Here is a 9,920-nt window from a genome sequence, read left to right as displayed (position 1 = left end):
AGTTCTTCCTGAATAAATATGAAATATCTTTTCTCAGCCAACAGGTAGGCTTGATATTCTGTATTTTGAGCTGATTTCATTATACTTCATTGTCTTTTTTCCCACAGGATGTGTCTCTTTCTCTGTTATGTATTATCTTTGTTATCGTTATTATGTTTGTTTAAACATGAAAGAAGACTTCCTTTTCCAATAAGGGGGTTTCCTTTCCTTGATTTCTCAATGAAGATAGGTGGGTGAAATCAAACTATAGAGACCCCACATCACAGCCACCAGCAACAGAGGCGCCAGGTCACAGAGACCCACGGAGAAGCCTTGTCTAAACCATAACATGTGGCAAGCACAAGAGAGAAATGAACCTAGAAGCTTGCTGGGGGAATATTTCATACAAAACAGAACAATTTAAGGCAATAAGGTTAGAGAACTACTCCTGAATGCTATAAAAGGACTTCTGAAAATCTTGAAATTTTATTTTAAAGAAGAAGACTGAGAAATTTGATTTGCAAATATTTTCTCCCACTCAGTGGATTATTTTTCACTTTCTTGATGGTATACTTTTAAAACACAAAAGGTTTTAATTTTGATAAAGTCCAATTTATCTTTTTTGGCAGAAATCAAAGTATACTGCAAAGGAAATGAGAGAAAAAAAAGAAACATATCACATTAGAGACTACTAACTCCATTGAGAGACCCCTTGACACATAAAACATAGTAAACATAGCATAGTTTTCAGAGGATTTTATTTAATATCATCAAAAAATTTTAACTAAGTAACATATGCTTAATATGTTAATATTTTAGCATGAACTAACTGAAACATATTTAGTATTTAAATTATATGTATACAATCTTGACAGAGCACATCAAGAGCACATTTTCATGTCATGCCTATAAACTTGACCACCAAAAAATCTCAAATTCTAGAAGGCAAAAATCATAAGAATCTCATTCATTCACAAAAATATAATAAATATAGAAATAAGTAAGAAAATAGTAGCAGAAAAGTAAATCAAGAAAGAAAAAATTAGTCTTTAGGTTTCAAAAGAACCCTCCTTTATGCAACTCCTAAAGAAGAATATAAAGTTGAAAACACTAAGTCTAAAAAATCATAATAAAAATACATCAAACTGTGCTCGCTTCGGCAGCACATATACTAAAATTGGAACGATACAGAGAAGATTAGCATGGCCCCTGCGCAAGGATGACACGCAAATTCGTGAAGCGTTCCATATTTAAAAAAAAAAAAAAAAAATACATCAAACTTAGGACATATGACTTACACTTATGACTTACGTATTCAGAAGAAAAAATTTAGCATGAAACATGTAATTATGAAAGGAAATATAAAAATAAGTGAATTAAATATTTAACTCAAGAAATATAAAGGATTTATAAGTCTTTTAAAAAATGATGGCAAGAAATAGAGATGAATGCAGAAACTAATGAAATAAAAAAGCAATAAAATAAAGTGATTAAAACATCAGTGGCTTATTATTTTCATACACAAATAAAATAATCAATCTCCAGCTACACAAATCAGGAATAAAAAAGGACAAATAAAAAACATGGGGATGATCACATATAAAGATGAATTATAGGAGCACTTTTTCAAAACTCTAACAAAAACTTGGAATCCTGAATGAAGTTAATCTTTTGTAAATATAAGCTAGCAATATGGATCCTGATATAGAAAAGACAGAAATAAATCTGCAAACACTAGGAGCTCATTTCAGAGAGCATAATACAATGTACTAATATCTGTTTAAGCACTTTCACATAACCTAAATCTTTCATTTCTTAAACCGTTGCAGAAAATGACAAAAGAAGATAAAACTCCAAATTCTTTTCATAACACCCAATATGTTTCAAATATAACAAAGATCATTTTCTTAGAATATGTTAGTTAATTCTAATTTATTGATGATATTACTCAAATCCTCTGCTACATTTAATATGTTTTACCTGCCATGGGCTCTCAGAACTGAGTTAATATCACGTCAAGTGGCTTACAACAGCATACATTTATTACCTCACAGTTCTAAAGCTCAGAAGTCTGACATGGGTCTCATGAGACAAAAATCAAGATGCTGGCAGGACTCTGTTCCTTTCTGGAGGTTTTAGAAAGCAGTTTGTTCCCTTGCTCCCTTGAGGTTGGCAGAATCAGTTCGTTGTCCTAGTGCTCCGTTTCCTCGCTGGCTGTAAGTGAGGGCTATTCCCAGCTTCTAGAAGCTGCCTGCACCCCTTTGCTTGTGGATCTGTTCCTCTATATGCAAATCTGGTAACTAGGTCAAGTTTCTCTCATACTTCAAATCTCCCCCCTCTTTTAGTCCATCGCTCCTCTCTGAAATCAACTAAGGAAATTTCTCTACTTTTAAGGATGCCTGCCATTAGATAGAACCCACACAAACAATCCAGAATAATCTCTCCATCTCAAGCCAAATAAGCTTAAGTACATATGCAAAGTCTCTTCTGCCCTGAAAAATAACATATTCATAGGTTTTGAAATTTGGGCATCTCTGTGGGAATTAATTTATCCTATGAACCACCCCATAACAACCAAAAAAATAAATAAATAAATAAAAAAGTTATAGATTAATTTCATCTTTGCATATCGATACAATATGGATAACCTAAATAAACACAGTAGCTAACTAAATTAACGGCATGTTAATAGTAAAAGAATTACCCCTTTGGCTAAATGTGATTCATCCTGAAAATTCGAAACTGATTTAAAAATGCAACTTATAATAATATGTCACATCATTCAATTTATGACAAATCAACACATGCTTTTGTTGAACACTTAAAAGTTTCTTTTCCACCTCATTAAGCTATTAGGAAAAGGATAAGAAAGTGGGCTGGAAGAGGTAGTTTGATCTGGACCTTTTTGTTTCAATGGCTCATGATACCAAATAAGTCAGAGCACTAACAACTGACTAACCACTCAATATAGAGAGAGGGTAGGTAGTACTGCACCATTTTATGCAAGAAATCAGGCTTCATTCCTGAGATACCTTGCCCAAGAACCCTTGGCTTGAGGCTTTCCTTCCATTATCTTTTCTTCCCACTCCCTTCATGGGTCCTAGTGGCCACCACATCTGCACATTGGCACTCTACTTCCAAAAGTCTTTGAGACACTGGATGTGGATGGAAGAATAAATGAATAGTTAATTTCTTAGAGTCAAAAAGGACCTTTACAGTCTCTTCTTCAACTCTGTGCTTTGACAAAGTAGAAAATGATTTAAGATACAGGATCTTGCATTTATTTTGAAACATCATCTGGATTGGAGTCCAGTCATCCAGTTCCTTCTGCTATTGTGCTGCTTTGATTGTCCTGGGTGAGGCAGAGGCAAGCATCACAGAAAACTTGCTTAGCTCTGAAATTAACTAAGTTCTAAACAAAGTGAGATCCTGACATTCTTGTGGTTCCTTTGGTTTTGGGGGGATTTAGGATGTCTGAATGTGCCTACTTCCTTTCTTTCAGTGACTGGCTAGTCCAGTTCTAATGGTGAACTCCGGAAAGAAGGTAAAACTAAATTTGTGACTCTGGCAATTGTTTTAATCATTGAGACATTTGATCTCTACCGAGAAGCCATCTTCTTCCTGGGTCTTCACATCACCTTCCCTCAGCACATAAGAATATAATCCAAGAATCACTCCTCAAATTCAAGTTTCACATCTTGACTTCCCAGCACACAATGACATATTCTCCCTCTAAATCCCAGGTACTGAATATCTATTATGGGCCACATATTGACTCAAAGGCTTTAAAATATCTTCATTTATCTAATCTCAGAACAACTTGCTGAAGAAGAATTATAAGTTTTAAGGTGAGGAGATAAGAAAATAAGAAAGGATCATAATATTAAGAGGACTACAACCAAAGCCACTGCTTATTGAGACTGGACCATGGACCAAAATGTGCAATAGGTTTTCTGTCTACTAACTTGTGAAATTCTTCAGCAATTCGATAATACACTACTACGATTGTCCCCATTTCATAGATAAGAAAACTGAGGCATGGGGGGTTCAAGAAACATCCCCTGGAAAAGACACTTAGTAGCAGCATCACATCTTGAAGCCAGGCAGCTGAATTCAGACCTAGGTCTTAATCACTGTGCTATTTGCCCAGGTTCACACAGTAGAGAAAAATAATCTCATAGAAATGTGAAGCTAGGCTTCAACAGTACACGAACCGAGAACTTCCAGATTTTCAAGCTGGACTTAGAAAAGGCAGAGGAACCAGAGATCAAATTGCCAACGCCCGATGAATCACAGAAGAAGGAAGGGGATTCCAGAAAAAACATCAATATCTGCTTCATTGACTACGCTAAACCCTCTGACTGTGTGGATCACAACAAACTGTGGAAAATTCATCAAGAGATGGGAATACCAGACCACCTTACCTGCCTGCTGAGAAACCTGTATGCAGGTCAAGAAGCAACAGTTAGAAGCAGACAAGAAACAATGAACTGGTTCAAAATTGGGATAGGGGTACGTCAAGGCTGTATATTGTCACCCTGCTTATTTAACTTATACACAGAGTACATCATGAGAGATGCTGGGCTGGATGAAGCACAAGGCAGAATGAAAATTTCCAGGAGAAATATCAGTGACCTCAGATATGCAGATGATACCAATTGAATGGCAGAAAGCAAAGAGGAACTAAAAAGCCTCTTGAGGAAAGTGAAGAGAGTGAAAAAGCTGGCTTAAAACTCAACATTCAAAAAACGAAGATCATGGCATCCAATCTCACCACTTCGTGGCAAATAGATGGGGAAACAATGGAAACCGTGAGAGACTTTATTTGGGGGGTCTCCAAAATCACTGTGGATGGTAATTGCAGCCATGAAATTAAAAGACGCTTGCTGCTTGAAAGAAAAGCTATGACAAACCCAGACAGCATATTAAAAGGAGAGACATCACTTTGCCAACGAAGGTCCATCTAGTCAAAGCTGTGGTTTTTCAATTAGTCATGTATGGATGTGAGAGTTGGACCATAGAGAAGGCTGAGAGCCAGAGAACTGATGCTTTTGAAATGTGGTGCTAGAGAAGACTCTTGAGAGTCCCTTGGACTGCAAGGAGATCAAACCAGTCAATCCTAAAGGATATCAGTCCTGAATATTCATTGGAAGGACTGATGCTGAAGCTGAAACTCCAATACTTTGGCCACCTGATGCAAAAGGCTGACACACTGGAAAAGACCCTGATGCTAGGAAAGACTGGAGGCAGGAGGGGAAGGGGACAACAGAGGATGAGATGGCTGGATGGCATCACCAACTCGATGGACATGAGTTTGAGCAAGCTCCAGGAGCTGGTGATGGACAGGGAGGCCTGGCGTGCTGCAGTCTATGGGGTCGCAAAGAGCTGGACACAACTGAGGGACTGAACATAACAATAAATAGAGAAACAACTCACATGTCCATATCCAACTGAGAATGGGTAAACAAAATATGGAATATATAAATGGTGATATTATTCACAATAAAGAGAAATGAAATATTGATACAGCCTACAACGTCTAAGAGATAGAAGCCAGTCACAAAAGAATACACATTAAATAGGAAATGTCCCGAACAGGCAAATCTACAAATATAAAAAATGAAATAGGGGTTACCTTAGGTTAAGAAGAGAGGGAATATAGCTGAAGGAAAATGCAGAGCGACTGCTAATGAGTATGGGATGCTCTTGTGGGGGAAGGCAATGAAAGTATTCACAATTGATTGTGGTTATCATTGCACAATTCTGTGAATACACTGAAAATCACTGAATTTTACAATTTAAATAGGAAAACTGTATAACATGTGAATTACATCTCAATAAATTTATTTTTTAAAATAGGGCTAGAACATCAACCTGAGAATTTTGGATTTAATTCTGTGATTTTTTGGGCTATACCTTGCAAGCCATCACTTATTAAGCCTCCCCTTGTATCACTAGTTAGCTCTCCTTATTGGTTCTTCTCCTTTTCCTAATCAGTGTAATAAACCACTGCTGGGCAAGAATGGCATAGTAATTATCTTCGTTGCATCAGATCCCCAAATGCCAATTCTGGTTTTGTTATTCCCAAAGTCAGCTCAATACATTTTTTGTTTGTTGCATGATTAAAATAAAATACTTCCAATTGAGGTGATTCTAGGCTTATAGAAAAGGACTGTTCCTGAAAAGCTGAATAAGGTTTTAATGTGAATGTCAAAATATTCTTGTGTGCTCAATATTTGGAAAAAATCATTATCACCCTGTCACTATCTCTGTCTTAGAGTGAACAGCCATCTGTCCATTTTTATTTTTGGAAATCTGATTTTTGGAAGTCATACTCATGGCCCCTTAAAGCAGGTACATTTTAAATCTTCTACTCTTTTTCAAGTTGATTTGGTTCACTGGTACAACACTGGAGACTCTACATGGAAAAATTCAAATATATTACAAGTGTTTTTGACATTTAGTGTCATAATATCCTAAGTGGGTTTAACTTTTACATTTCCATTAGCTGGTGGTAATAACATAATAAAAAGTAACAAATGATTGGAACATTCAAAAGGAGGAGAAACAGCTATAAAGATGTGTGAGAGTAATTCTGCAACAGTTTCCATCCATTTGCGCTAGCAGAGAATCACATACAGTAGAATGCAGCAAAATACTATTTTTAAATGTTCCTATTTATTCTTACCCACCTTGTGCAGTCACGACTAAATCTTTCAATCATACAGTAAGGGCATTCCTTGCCCTTGTCTCTCCTCTATATCTCTCCCACTACACATGATTTCTCCCAAGAGGATCATGGGAATCATTTGTTGTTGTTATTGTTTAGTTGCTGTTTAGCTGCTAAGTCGTACCCAACTTTTTGCTACCCTAAGAACTGTAGCCTGCAAGGCTCCTCTGTCCATGGGATTCTCCAGGCAAGAATACTGGAGTGGGTTGCCATTTACTGTGATGCAAAACATTCTTAGGTATACTTGGAGACAACAGATAAAAGAAAGATGGCTGAAAAAGAGGGGACAGAGGGAAGAAGAGACCATTCTGTATGGAGAAGAAAAGGACTTCCACTGAGAGCACTAGGACGCCATCCTTCCTGTTACTGTCCGGATAACACAGTCCATCCACCCACTGGTGTGAATACTGAGTTTGACAAAATGGGTCAAGTCCCTGTCCCCGGAGATTCTGCTCCACGCATTCTTCCCCTCACCTTCCAGGGCAGATGCACCTACAGAACCTGGTAATAAGTGTCAGAACGCTTTCTTTGTTTGCAGGCAGCATTTTCTACAGCACAAACCATCTCACACAGCCTCTTATTTTATGGAAAACTTGTGTAAGTTTGAGTATTTGCATTCAATTTTAAGGGTAGAGAAAGAGTGAGTTAGTGGATGGAATATTTCAGAGGTGGATCATGGGACCTTATGGTCTTTCCAAAATTCCCAATTCCCTTGCTTTTTGGCACAAATATTATACTACATTAAATTAAATATTTTGGTATAAAATGGCTTCCAAAACCAATTCAACCTCATCCATACTCAATCAAGGAAAGACAGTTCCAATGTTGCTTGGAAAATCTAGCTGGATTAAATTGCCAAGAGATAATACATATTATTTTCTAAAGGTTGGTTCAAGAATAATATGTATTAGTTATAGCTACATTCTGCACAGGCTATAGAATAAATAATCATTATATCATCATAGTCTACTTCATTTTATTAAGTTGGCCAAACTGTGTTCTCTGCATTTGCTTTTTTAGTGGGTTTACAGAATTTATATTAATTCAATTCAGTTCAGTTCAGTTGCTCAGTCATGTATGTCTCTTTGCGACCCCACGGACTGCAGCATGCCAGACTTCCCTGTCCATCACCAACACACAGAACTTACCCAAACTCATGTCCATTGAGTCAGGGATGCCATCCAGCCATCTCATCCTCTGTCGTCCCCTTCTCCTTGCACCTTCAATCTTTCCCACCACCAGGGTCTTTTCAAATGAGTCAGTTCTTCGTATCAGGTGGCCAAAGTATTGGAGTTTCAACTTCAACATCAGTACTTCCAATGAATATTCAGGGCTGATTTCCTTTAGGATGGACTGGTTGGATCTTTGTGCTGTCCAAGGGACTCTCAAGAGTCTTCTCCAACACCACAGTTCAAAAGCATCAATTCTTCGGTGCTCAGCTTTTTTTATGTCCAGCTCTCACATCCATACATGACTACTGGAAAAACTATAAAAAATATAATTAGTTATATTAATTATATAGCTAAAATATACTTTTAAAACATCAGCAAATAATATATCTGATAAAGAACTTGTGTGTAAAACATATGTAAAGAATACTTATACCTCATTAATGATTTAAAAAACAGCTTAAAAGTAAAACTTCGTCTCTATGACATTCTATCCCCAAACTCATAATCCTAGTCTAATTATGGGAAAAATCATGAGACAAACCCAGATTGGGAGAGAGCCTACAGGATAACTGGCCAATACTCTAAGACTTTCAAGGTCATGAAAACCAATGAAAGTCTTTGAAACTGTCAAAGACCAGAAGAGAAACATGACAACTAATGCAGTGTAGTATCCTAGGCTGAATAGAAAGGGGAAATGAATGGGGAAATTGATGAAATGCACATAAAATCCATACTTTAGTTAATAGTAATTTATCAATGTCAGTTTCTTAGTTGTAACAAATATACCATGTTAACATAAAGTATTAAGAGGTATACAAGAACTCTCTGTTCCACCTTAGTATCTTCTTTGTCAATATACATTATTCCAAAATGAAAAGCTTATTTTTAAACAATGGGTAAAATATTTGAATAAACACTTCACCAGAGAAAATATACTAGTGATTTAAGGCAGGGAAAGATATCCAACATCATTTAGCCATTACAGAAATGCAAATGAAAACCACAAGCAGATATCACTACAAACATAAATCAAAGAGCTAAAAAAATAGTGGGACTTCTCTGGTAGTCCAGTGGCTAAGACAGTGTCAACGCAGGGGCACTGGGTTTGATTCCTGGTCAGAGAACCAGATCCTGCATGCTACAACTAAGAGTGTGCATGCTGCAACTAAAGATTCCACACGTTGCAATGAAGCTTGATGAAAAACCAAGACACAGTGCAGCCAAACATAAATTTAAAAATAAATATTAAAAAATAAAAATAAAAAATAGTGACAACACCTAATGATCTTAAGGATGCAGAGAAATTGGATCACTCCTACATTGCTGGTACAACTGTAACACAGTAAAACCCCTGCAGAAAACTGTTGAGTGTTTTCTAATAATATTAAGTACAAATTTACAATATGACTTAGCAACTCCACTCCTAATTATCCATCCAAGAGAAATAAAAATATATGTTCATGGCAGCATTATTCGTAACAGCAAAAAAAAAAAAAAATGGAGACAACCCAAATGTCCATCAACTGGTGAACTGATACACAAAATATGGGTTGTCTATACAATGGGATATTATTCAGCCACACAACTGGAAGAGGTGCTGATTCATACTACAACATGGAGATACGTATATATACACACACACGTACACACACACACAGACACACATACATGCACATACCTTAAAAACATTATGCTGAATAAAAGACAGACCTAAGGATGGACCACATAATGTGTGATTCCATTTACATGAACTGCCCCTAAAAGGGAAATATACATTGACAGAAAGTAAGTCATTGGTTCCCAGGAGTTAGGGGTGGGAACTGGGAGTAACTGCAAATATACACAAGGCTTATTTTAGGGATGAGAGAAATGCTCTAAAAATGACTGCAGAGATGATGGTAGAAAATTAGTAAATTTATTTTAAAATATTCAGTTGTCCTCTTAAGTGGATTTTGCTTTATATAACATATATCAATAAAACTGAAAAACATGATTTCTGTATAAAATTTAAATTATGAAGGAAAGTATAAAGAGAAAGT

General features: G+C 36.4%; 1 non-coding gene across 1 annotated transcript; it reads left to right on the top strand.

Annotated features, from left to right (window-relative positions):
• The first annotated feature begins 1,126 nt into the window (after positions 1-1,126).
• On the top strand, positions 1,127-1,233 carry LOC133046362 (U6 spliceosomal RNA). Its single transcript, XR_009690492.1, has one exon. It is a non-coding gene; the product is annotated as a U6 spliceosomal RNA (small nuclear RNA).
• Positions 1,234-9,920: the final 8,687 nt, after the last annotated feature.

Source organism: Dama dama, chromosome 24, assembly GCF_033118175.1.
Source record: "Dama dama isolate Ldn47 chromosome 24, ASM3311817v1, whole genome shotgun sequence".
Classification (NCBI taxonomy): Eukaryota; Metazoa; Chordata; class Mammalia; order Artiodactyla; family Cervidae; genus Dama; species Dama dama.
Note: the sequence above shows the minus strand (reverse complement) of the source record. Positions and strands in the feature narration are given on the sequence as shown.